This window comes from Pteronotus mesoamericanus, unplaced genomic scaffold, assembly GCF_021234165.1.
Source record: "Pteronotus mesoamericanus isolate MK-2021 breed Mesoamerican mustached bat unplaced genomic scaffold, CSHL_Meso_final contig_44, whole genome shotgun sequence".
Lineage (NCBI taxonomy): Eukaryota > Metazoa > Chordata > Mammalia > Chiroptera > Mormoopidae > Pteronotus > Pteronotus mesoamericanus.
The window spans coordinates 1,976,964-1,989,347 of record NW_026555166.1 but is presented as its reverse complement, the minus strand read 5'-3'; positions in this window follow the sequence as shown (position 1 = coordinate 1,989,347).

Here is a 12,384-nt window from a genome sequence, read left to right as displayed (position 1 = left end):
GCTTTCAGGGGTCTGGGAGCATGTGAATAGTGAGATAAAAATTCATGCATTATGTATTTTTATTTAGTAACATGAAAGGTAGAATACACATGTAACGAGTTTGCAATACTTTCAGTTAAAAATACAAAACAAATCAAAACAAAAGCAACTAAGTAACTTAGCTAATACTTGTATTTTTTCCCCTCCATTCAATAAGAAGTCTGGAAGAAGCAAGGTTGCTGTTGAAGCTCAATAATGCTTTTGGGAGCAGGTCTATATCAATGTTTTTGCTACACTACCTTTAGTTCATAAACCTTCATTCTTATGTTTGTCGGTTTTTATTACCTAAGAGATGTTAGAAGATGCTGTAATTTTTAAGAATGCCTATACCTTAGGGGTTCAACACAGTCAACAGGTATTTTGCTCACACAAAGTCCACTGTGCATCCAAGTGAATCTCTGTGGCAGCTCTCCTCCATACAATGTCAAACAGTCCCAGCCAGTTCCATCTATTGTTTCAGCCATCTCAGCACATTGCTTCCATGGTCCCCAAAGCAAAAGATGAAAGAAAACAAGAGTGGCACAGGTGTTTTTTCACTGCATCAACCTGGAAGTGACACATTTCCATTCACATATCATTGAACAAATTCAACCTAAAGGAGCAATGAGTATAGTTTTGCATGCATTAATGACATGGGGTATAGAATATTGGGAGTAATAGTAATGAATAATTCATCACTGTATGGTTAAGATGCCCATTGAATCTTCAGGCTTTATGAATGCTTCCCAAAGATAAAGGGGGGAGAGAAAGGGAGAGAGAAAGAGAAGGACCAAACATGAAACATGCTTTCACCAACATTCGACATATATTTACTTTTTATTTGGAGAAGCACATTACTACTAAGACAGACTTTTCTAGAAAAGCTGGGTTGTACTATTTTACACAAATAATTTTGTAAGAATATTTTGCCTCAGATAACATTAGAGAATGTTGCTCAAATGGTGGTGAATGGACTATTTGAACTGAAAACACTAAGGAGAAATCTTTGTTTATTATCTAGCTTTGGAAAGAAAAGTTCCCTACTGTCCCATCACACCAAGGTACTATGTATTAATGTTGACAGCATCAGGTTCTTATACAATACGATTTACAAAGCTTCTCCCCCGTATCACCACAGACCAAATTTACTGTATCTACACAGATGTCATAATGAGATGTTAGAGGACAAGATATCATATAAATTGCAGAGGATTTTACAGATTGGAATGGAGCCAAAAAAATTGCCAAGATTGAAGCTTGAGAGGTAAATGCTGCAGGGTCCTCTAGAGGATGGACTCATAGCGGCCAAAGGAAGACCCAGCAAAAGATCAACCTGAAAGGTGCCTCACAGACTCCACTAACTTTTAAGCTGGAACACTTTGGCTTCACTTCTAGAACCTCCAGAATGAACAGTCTATTGGTAAAAAAAGTGTGTTTTTGGCTAAGCTACAAGTGAGGCAGCAAGTGCCTCCACAATATCAGATGCTGTGTTTGAAGGAAGAGAAAGCACTAAGGAAAAGATGAAAACTTCTGGGGACATAATGGAACAAGAACCTTTCCTCTCTAGCAATATTTTTAAGCACCAACACCAAGAAAAGGGAAATAGTCAAGTTACTTCGATGACTCTTAGTAATTTCTCTAACTCTAGGGGCTCAGAATAATAATAATGTAAATAGTATCAAGTTTACATCAAGAAGATCAACCACACCTACAGTGGAGGTATTATAAATTAATGATTTTCAAGCATAAAATATGCTACATACGCCACACTGTATGCCATGTTTAATATAAATGTCCCCTCCCTAGTCTGTTTTGATTTTTCTCTATTTAACCATTACTCAAGCTTGATAGAGTCCATAAATGATATGGTCAACTAGCAGATGGTTAAAATAAGTGTTCATAATCACACTCACTGGGTCTGATTACTTGGTGATCTCGAGTAAATTAAACTATTTGATTTTGAGTTTCTTTTTGGAAAGCATTAATAGCTACTTATGTAATAGAATTCTTATGAGGTTAAATACAAATACACTTAAATATCTCTATTATTTTTACCCTGATGAATCCAGAAATACTTTATAGAGGGATTTCTGGTACCAATAACAATTCTTGCCCCAAAATTATTGATTGTGACACTATTAATATTAAAAATAGACTAACAAGTACAAGGAATAAACATTTCTGATCTGTTTTACAATGACAGGTCTGGTAAACATATATACTAGTTTAAGAAAGAGATATTATTACAATTTATATATAAATTATTTCTGATCAAACTGAAGAAAATCTAGAAATTATTTGAAAGCAACTGAATACATCGTTATATTTTGTATTTTTTCAAAGTAACATGGATAAAGGGATTGAAGAAGTCTTCCACTTTCATTCCTTATCTGCTATTCTGAGAATAGAAATATTAAAATAAAGATTTACTCTTCTTTAACTTTGAAATATTGAGGCTCCTATTGTGCTCTATTCATTTGGCCGTACTCAGATATCAAACCATGGCGTATCCAATGGGCTTGGTCCAGAACACCAATGATATAAGAATGAACACCTGCTGGTCACTTGGGCAAATGCAAAGCAAGTTAAAATAATGTTTTATGGCCAGTAAAATAATGTTTAATCTAAACATTTTATTTACTATGGCATCCTAGTCATTTTTTCTTTGTATTATTATTATTTTCCCCAAGGGCTCTGTTAAGGTATCTGATATCTTTGAAATCTATTAAAATGTAAGAAGCTTTACTGTTATCATTAATTAAAATAAGTAATTGCTTTCCTTCTCAGGTATTGCACTAAGGTTTGTACATACTGTACTGTTTAAATCCCATATTTACCCTATAAGGTCAGTATTATCTCCACTTTCCAGAGAGGTTGAGTAATATGAGCCACTTCTTTTTACCCCACTGCCTGTACTCAGAGCAGTTGTGCTATTCGAACTCTCTCTTTTTAACACTTTGCCTGCTATATAATAATGTTTTTGTTTCATAGTTGAATAAACAAATTAACAAAATATAATTATGTTTTTGTTTCTTAGTTGAATAAACAAATTAACAAATGACACTAACAGGACAATTATAATTTTATTATACTGTAAATAAATATAATATTCATACAATTAATAGTACATTAGATCTAAGCATATTTTAAAAAGCCAGTTTTTAAACGAATAGGCCATTTTGCTATGGACTAAGAAAAAAAATATTTAAAGTAATTAAAATAAGTAAAATAGCCAAGTTTTCATTTACTTGTGAATGTTAGGAAACAGTGACATGTCACTGAAAATTACTTTCATAAACCAGATTAATGTATATTAATACTTTATACCCATTCTCATTTTGATAAACTAAACAAAGGCAAGACCTTTGTTAATGTTAGTTAAATTCTATTTTTTAATTTTTTTAAATTTATTGATTTTAGAGAAAGAGAGATTGACTTGTTGTTCCACTTATTTACATATTAACTGGTTGATTCTTGTACATGTCCTGATGGGAGATGGAACCCACAGCCTTGATATATTGGGACAATGTTCCAACCAGCTCAGCTTTCTGGCCAGGTCCTAGTTAAATTTTTAAAATAAGTTATTATCAACAAATGGAGCTGGTAAATTTTATATCTACATTAAACAATGAAGACTGACTTCTACTTTGTCCGATATACAAAAAATAAGCTCAAGGTGGATCATAAAAACTAAATGTAACACTCAAAGGTATCAATTTCTAGAATAAAATATAAAGAAAAACGTCAAAAAAAACTTCAAAACTTCAAAAGCTAGATAAAAAATTTTTAGACACAAAACACATGATCCCTAAAGAATCACATAAATGAACAATCACAATTTAAAACATTTACTCTTTAAAAGAAACTGCTAAGAGAATTAAAATACAAGCCATAAACTAGAAAAAATCATTTTAAAATCACATAGAAGATGAAGAACTTATATCCAAAATATGCATATAAAGAACTCTCAAAATGCAATAGGACAAAATAAATAACCTAATTAAAAATGGGCAAGCAATTTGAATAGATGCTTCCCCAAAGAAGTTATTTAGTTAGTAAATAATCACTCGAAAACTGGTTGTATTTCATCTTTTTTATGGCTGAGTAGTATTCCATTGTATATATATGTACCATGTCTTCTTTATCCTATCATCTATTGAAGGACACTTAAGTTGTTTCCCTGTCTTTGCCACCATGAATAATACTGCAATGAACACAGAGGTGCATGTATTTATATTAATATTTATATATATAAAAAAATGTTTTCAAATTTTTTGATGAAATGCTGCCATTTGTGAAAACATCACTAGATCCTGAGAATATCAAGCTAAGCGGAATAAGGCAGCCAGGAAAAGTTAAAAACAGTATGAATTCATTCATAAGTAGTAAAAATAATTGAAAGCAACAAATGGACAAACAAGAAAAACAAACAAAACCTCATAGATGCAGACAACATTATGGTGGGAAAAGGGTTGAGGATAGTAAAGGGTAAATGGGGTTAAATATATTGTGACAAAAGGAGACGACTTTGAGTGGTAAACACAATGAAATATACAGATGATGCATCACAGAATTGTACACTTGAAATCTATATCATCTTATTAATCAATGTCACCCCAACTTAATTTAAAAAACCAGCAGTCAATATCATTATTCATTAGGGAAATTAAATTGAAATACAAAACTACAATAAAATATAAGTGCATACCTATTAGAATGACAGCAATTTAAAAATCTGACCATACAAAGTGCTGGTGAGGGGAGAGAAATCATATACTTCTGGAGGGAAATGTAAAATGGCACAATTACCTTGGCAAACAATTTGTCTATTTCCTAAAAAAATTAAACATACACCTATTATTTTGATCTGGATTTTCCACTCCTAGATAGTTACCTAAGAGAAAAGAAAGTATATGCCCTTACAAAAGCTTATACACATAGGGCAACATGATTTGTAATAGCTAAACTATTGAACAACTGAAATTCTCCAACAGTAAATGGATAAACGAATTGTGATTTATCCATAAAATGGAGTATTACTTAGTGATATAAAAGATATGAAATATTAATATGTAAAACAACATAGATAACTCTGTATCAAAATAATTATGCTGAGAGAAAATAAGCCAGATAAGAGGTCCTACTGTATAATTTCATCTGTATGAAACCTGAAAAAATGCAAACATATATAATTATAGAAAACACACCAATGATTATCTGGGGATGAGAGGAGGGAAAGTAAGGAAGAGATTACAAATGATGCACCAGGACACTTTTGGAAATAATAAGTTTCTTATCTTGCTTGTGATGATGGTTTTATGGGTGTGTACTCATACTTATGAAACTGTACCCTTTAAATATGTGAAGTTTATTGTATGAGTATGTCAATTTTTACCTCAATAGTTTATTTTTAAAAGTTAATCACTCTAAAAAATGTATAATTGTATTTAGTAAAATTAAAACTATTCTAAAATAATATTTAATAAAATAAGCACTATAAATAATATGAATAAATAAGCATAAATACAAAATAATAAATTGAGTACACTTTTCAAGCTGTGCCTTTCTACATTGTTGGAGACTGATATGCCTCTGGTACTTGAGAATTTCAGTGCAGAGGGCTAAGCCCACTTATAGCTACTTAGCTTGCTGACTTCAAGACATTATCATGAACTATTTTTGTTCTCTTTAAAAATAGCTCTTCAGATTTATAAAGGTCTTTATAGTAAAAAAGCTCTAAGAAGCTCATGTATATATGTGCCCTACAAGAGGGTCAGCTTTGTTGATAATATCACACCTGTATAAGTCATTATGTTTTCAAAGGACTCCTACATTCAAGGTCTTGTTTGATCATCATAAATCTCCTCATTCAGTCTCCTGGTAGCCTCCTGACAGACAAACGATTCCCCCGCACTCTGGCATGTGCTCCAGTGTCACTGCCACTATTACCTGTCAATCAAATCCACACCTGACCTATCTCCACCACTGCCTCCAGGCAGCCTTTCATGCATGGTTACTTAAGTTAAAAACAGGGATGCCAGAGTTGGCAAGACTTCTGGAAATCACCTCATATCTTTTCTTTTACAGATGACAGTGAAGCCCATAAAACTCTGTCTTACTTAGTGATGTTAAAAGACCCTGAGTACATGTCCATCAAGTATAAAGTCCTTTCTCTGATGTGCAAAACATTCTGTAGTCACACCATATCATCTTGACAATATTGTCTTTCTTCCCACTGAAGTTCTTTTCATGGCATTTATCATCTTCATAAATTTAGACAACATATTTATTTCTCTTACATTTTATTTATTGTTATTGTTGTTATTCTTCTCTCACTGATCCATAAGACAGTGAGCCCAGTGAGGGCAATGTCTGCTTCTGTTTTGTGTAACACCAGTGTCTAGCACATTGTATAGTATTAAGTGCGACACAGTAATTCTTTGTTGAGTAATTGAAGGAATAATAAATGAAGCTCGGTATGTTCACTTCATGTCAAATATACTATGCTTCTCACTCTCGCAACATTTCATGTTCAGAAACTTTTATTTGCATGTGGAATGCTCTTAAGGGTGAAAATAAGTAGATACTATTTTCAGGTGAAAGATGCAGAAAGTGAGGGTTATAGTATTTACTCTATTAATTGCTACTTAGCTAGAACTAGACATGGTACTGACTAAATCATTCCACTTGAATTTCTCCCTCACATCATGGAGAATTACATAAGGATTTCTCTCTAAATAAAATAGAAGAGCCTTACAGTTTTCACATACCATTTTAAACTAGGGGATTATGATATATGGTGAAATCAGGCAAACACATTTGAAATGGTTCAGAGTCACACACAAAAATTATAGAATTGAGCATGGGTATCCCATATCAAATATTTTACTTTCTTTAAACTATACTCTTATATTAGACCGTCTCAATTATTTTATGTAGACTCCCTAAAATAATTTGCAAATACATGCCTGAAAATGTGTCAAAAAAAAACTTGCAAAATATTTTCAAACCATAATCTATTTGCTTTCATTTTACTCAAAGTTCTAGCAAGTATGGATATATGATTTTGCAGTACAGAAATTATGAAGCATTACTTTGGAAACACTGAGGAAAGATACTAACTAGAGTCTGAATGAATATATGTAATCAGCAAAACAGCTTTAAAATAGACCTCTCCCAAAACACAAGCAGAAGCAGAATCAAAATTAGAAAAAAACTCAGACTCATAATTACCACCAAGTCTGAATGTTTTATTTTTCATTATCTTGATATAATTCCAGACATACAAAGAAATCACAAGAATAGTATAAATTTTGTGAAATCTTTTCATCCATATTCCTCCAAATGCTTACATTTCACTGTATTTCCTCCCCCTGTTCTCCCCTCCCCACTCTTTCTCTCTTCTTTCTTCTTCTCTGAGCTTTTAAGTTGCAGACATGATGCCAGTTTATCCTAAGCAATTCAGTGCATACTCCCTTAAAAATTATCTGAATTAACTACAGAACAGTTTTCGAAGTCAAGAAATTAATATCAATGCACCTGCAAATGCTATTCTGATGTCAGTTAGCCTAATAACATCCTTAATAGTCCATTTCAATCTGTAACAGTTCCCAAATCCATCTTTGTATTTCATGACTGATTTATTTAACAAAGAAGGGCAGTTTTTTTGCAGAATATCTCTTAATTTCAGCTTGTCTGATATTATCATGTAGACAGATTCAGGTTTTCCACACTTAGCTGTGAAAATACAGCATGAGGCTGAGTTCTTCTCAGTGCTTCATATCTGGAGGCACATGTTGCTAATTGCTATAGCTGGCAATGTTAACTTTGATCAGTTGGTTAACATGCTATCTACTGGTTTTCTCCTCTGTGAAGTTAGTATTTTGCTCTTTGTAATTTATATATAAGATATTTTGAGACTATGTAAATATCTTATTATTCCCTATACTTTCACTCACTACTTACCATATCCATCAATGACTCTTACTTGAATTATTATTTTACTACTGGTTGAGTATTGATTTTCTAAGTTCATCATTTCTTCTACATTAATCCTTGATCTTTAAGGCAAAGAGCAACCTTTATCTTCTGTTCTCTCTCTCTCTAAATATATATGTATATATAAACATATATACATATATATTTATGTGTGTGTATATATTTATTTATTTATACATAATCAGTCTCTATATATACAAGGTCTGCCTAGAAAAAGTCCAGCCATTGTTAATATAATGGGAATGGTTTTCATGAAATCAACATAATCTGGCAGCCAAGAGTGGACTGAAATCTGTATACATGAACAATAACAACTTCATTGTATTAGTCAGTGGAGGCAGTAGATGCCGTTAAGTGAGCACGTGTACTGTGTGGCCATTACATTCAAAATGATTGAGCCGGGAGAGTAACAAATCTGAGTCAAATTTCGCATTAAGATTGAACATTCCTCCATGGAAACTATTCGGATAATTCAGAAGCCCACAGCTATGGACAATTAGTGATTGACAGCTTCATCATGACAAGGTACCCACTCATACGTCACATCTTGTGCAGTTTTTTTGTGAAACATCAAATCAACGAGATGACTCAGCTCCCCTACAGCCCAGATTTGGTGTCCTGCAACTTTTGGTTTTTCCCAAGACTAAAATTGCCATTGAAAGGGAAGGGGTTTCCGACCATAGATGACATTCAGGAAAAATAAAATGGGGCAGCTAATGGTGATTTGCAGAACTGTGTAAGGTCCCAAAGTGCTTACTGTGAAGGAGACTGAGGTATCATTGTCTTATATACAATGTTTCTTGTATCTTTATCTTCTTCAGTAAATGTCTCTATTTTTTTGCAGCACATGGCTCGATACTTTCTGGACATATATGTTTGTATATATACATATATAACACATATATACACATACAAACATATATTCTTAGGTATAAATAGGTATTTTAGATAATATATACACATGCATATGCATACACACATACACATATATACAGATATATATATATATAAATATATATATATGTGGGTATATATAGAAATCTTAGAAGATGTGTCTGTGCAAATCTGTGTATATATTTGACCAATGATTCATTATATCCTTTAATATGTCCCCATTATTCTTTGAGCAATTTTTCTATCTCGTTTAATGCCCCAGACTTCTAATCAGTTATTTCTGAAGAGCCTTCATTTCTTTTACTGGAAATTGGTTTGGAGACCAAAATTAAGGCATTAGATATATTCATTTTTATATGAATTTTATTTCTTCTAGATGCTTTAGTAAAGACAGATTAGAGATACACACATATATGTTTATACATGCATGCAAACATATACACACCCACATTTTCATTTATTTTTATATCTAGTTTATGAGTTCACATTGTTATTTTTAATTCTTTTCCCACACCTCTAAGATTAGATACAAAGACAATATATTTTTACTATTATCAACATTGTATTAGTCAATGTAATTAGACAATAGCTAGAAATCAAAGGTATACAATTTGGGGGAAAATAATTTAAACTCGTTTCTATTGACAGATTATATTATCATGTTCTTTAAAAGAACTAGCGAATCAATAATAAACCTAAATCAAATGATGCAAAAATTCAATACAGTAGCAAATTATAAAGTTAGCATGTGTAAATCAATAACCTTCACTTGCACAAATAATAATCAGAGTATGTGATATAGTTTTCCCTACTCAATTTAAAATAACAACAAGAGTTTTAAAAAACTTTAAAACACTCTATTTTTAAAGATCAAATTTCTCTTTCAACCAAGAATTGTTTAATAAAAAGTTATTAAATTTCTAGTTTGAATGGATTTTTAAATTTTGTTAAAAATTTCTAGTTTTATTGCATTGTGATCTAAGAGTATTTTATCTTTACTTTATAAATCTGTCTGTTGTTTTTTTGACATGATGTATGCTCAATTTTTGAGACTGCTTCATGCACACTTAAGAAGTATGTGCTCTATAAACAATGTATAAAGTTCAATATATAATCACAATCTTATTTGATCTGTCTTGTACTGAGAGTGAAATGTTAATATCAGTGTTTTCTGTATATCTTCTCATATCTCTGGTAAGTTACGGTTTTAAAAGTGGTTGCTGTGTGATTTAGCATATAAATATTTATATTCATTATCTCTCCAGTGTTAAATGCAAATTTTATCATTAAAAGTTTAATTTTTATAACATGTAATGCTTTGTCATTCAAATTTTACTTTAATATCACTATCACTGTCCATGGTTGCTTATTATTTCAATTTGACAGGTATATCTTTGCCTATTTCTTTACTTTTAGATTTTTAAATGATTGATATAGGTATGTTTTATATATGGTGTTTAGTGTCTTTTTCTTACATTTTTCTTCTTAATAGGTGAATTAAGACTTTTCCTATGTGTTGATAGGAGTAATAGTATTTATTTTCATTCTATAATACTTTATCTTAGAATTATGTGATTATGTGATCTCTTCTGTGTTTCTTTAGTCTTTCTTTAAATTTCTTTTGGTAATTAAGGTTTATATTTTTGTTTTTCTACTTTTTTAATGCCCTTCTTTAGCCTTCTCTGGTTTGTGACTTTAATAGAACACTTCTTGTTGTTTATTTAATTTAATGAAACAGATGTCTCTAGAATATTAATCTAATATTATTGCTTTCATTTGTTTTTGGTATCCTGAAGGGAGTGGAAATGGTCCCCAAACCTCAGTTATAAAGAAGAAATATCTCAAAAGCAGGCTGGCAACCAATGTCACATTTCTGAAAATGTGAGTGTCAGCCATAAACTAGAGACCAGAATAAAAACTTGAACTCTTATCAGTTAGTAAGTGACCTGTTCCATGTTTCTCTGATAGGGACTCGTCTCCATCTGTCCTTGTAGCTCCATGGTGCATACACTGGCCGTACTCAAGCTGGTATATAATGATTCTTCCTTTCTGGAGCTGAGGGTATCTTGGTCCCGTTTTTCAGTAGACCGTTACATTTCTCAATATAAATATAATTTTTAAATGTTAGCAAGATAGATGATCAGAGTAAGCAGGGGCTCTTGTCCATGTCCTTCTTATAAAAACTTACAATATATTCAGTAACACCTCATTTATCGAAAACACAGTTTAAAAAAATACATTTTCACATTTAGGATGTGCTTCCTTCAGCAATAGTATTCACTCCATCCTCACTCAGAAGCATCTACAGTCCTTTATTATGTGATTATCATTTTCCTATGTTTTTAAAAAATACATAAATACCTAAACATTTAAACAATATAGTGCAGTTCTGACAATTTTGAGAACTTCTGTAAATGGAATTATATTCTATTTTTCTATAATTTGAATATTTTGATAGATATTGTATTTCAGAGATTCATTAATACTGTTGCATGTATCTTTGTTTCTTGAATTTTCAGTGCTATATGAGATTCCATTTATACATACTAATTCTTTATTATGTAAATGTTATCATACAACTTTTGTTACAAAAGTCCAGTCACCCATTTCCTGTTTGCTGCATCCTAAGAATTGTTTCCACTTGGATGTGAATACCAAAAATGGTTTTGGGATGGTCATGGCATTGTTATAATTCACACTGAGTCTGTTTTTTCTAAAACTTTATAGTGATTTTTATATGTGCATCTACAAAGATAAGTCTGTTGTAGTCTTTATTGGCTCCCATACATCAAATGTGTTCTTTTTCAAAAAATTACTTATTATTAGCATTAGCTCTTGTCCTAAATCATCAGGGACTTTTGGGATCCTAGCCTATCATTTAGCAAATTTTTCTGTCCTTTGGACACATTTATATTTGCTCATCTAAATCATTGATGGGGCAAGGACAGAATGGAGATCGTGGCAGCCCTGACACAGATATTCAGAAATATCACTCAGATTGACAGAGCTCTGTTAATCAATGCCATTTGACTGGTTATTGTATTATATTTGTTTCTACCTAAACACCCATCTGCCCAGTTCTTGTTATAGACTACATTATCACAAAAGACTATGACAATTGATTTCACTGGAATTCAGCTCTATTGAATATCTGTCACAATAATATGTGAAGTCTGTCATGGAAGAAATTGAGATTGGTTAAAAATGACTTATCCTTTGTGGTCCCTACTGGGTTTACTGTCAGTTCTGCCATTTCTAAGGTACACTATTCACCACTGACAGATGTGGTAGAGCAGGTGGACATAGATTTGGGAGCTTAGAAGTCTTTTTTTTAGCTTATTTAAAGCACATTAAATATATTGATGATTATTCTGCTCAGTTGCTAGACTCCACCCAAGTTTATGTGCACTTCAACCATTCCTGGGTATGAGTAATTGCCCATTAACAATAAAGTAATTATTGGAGTAGGGCATG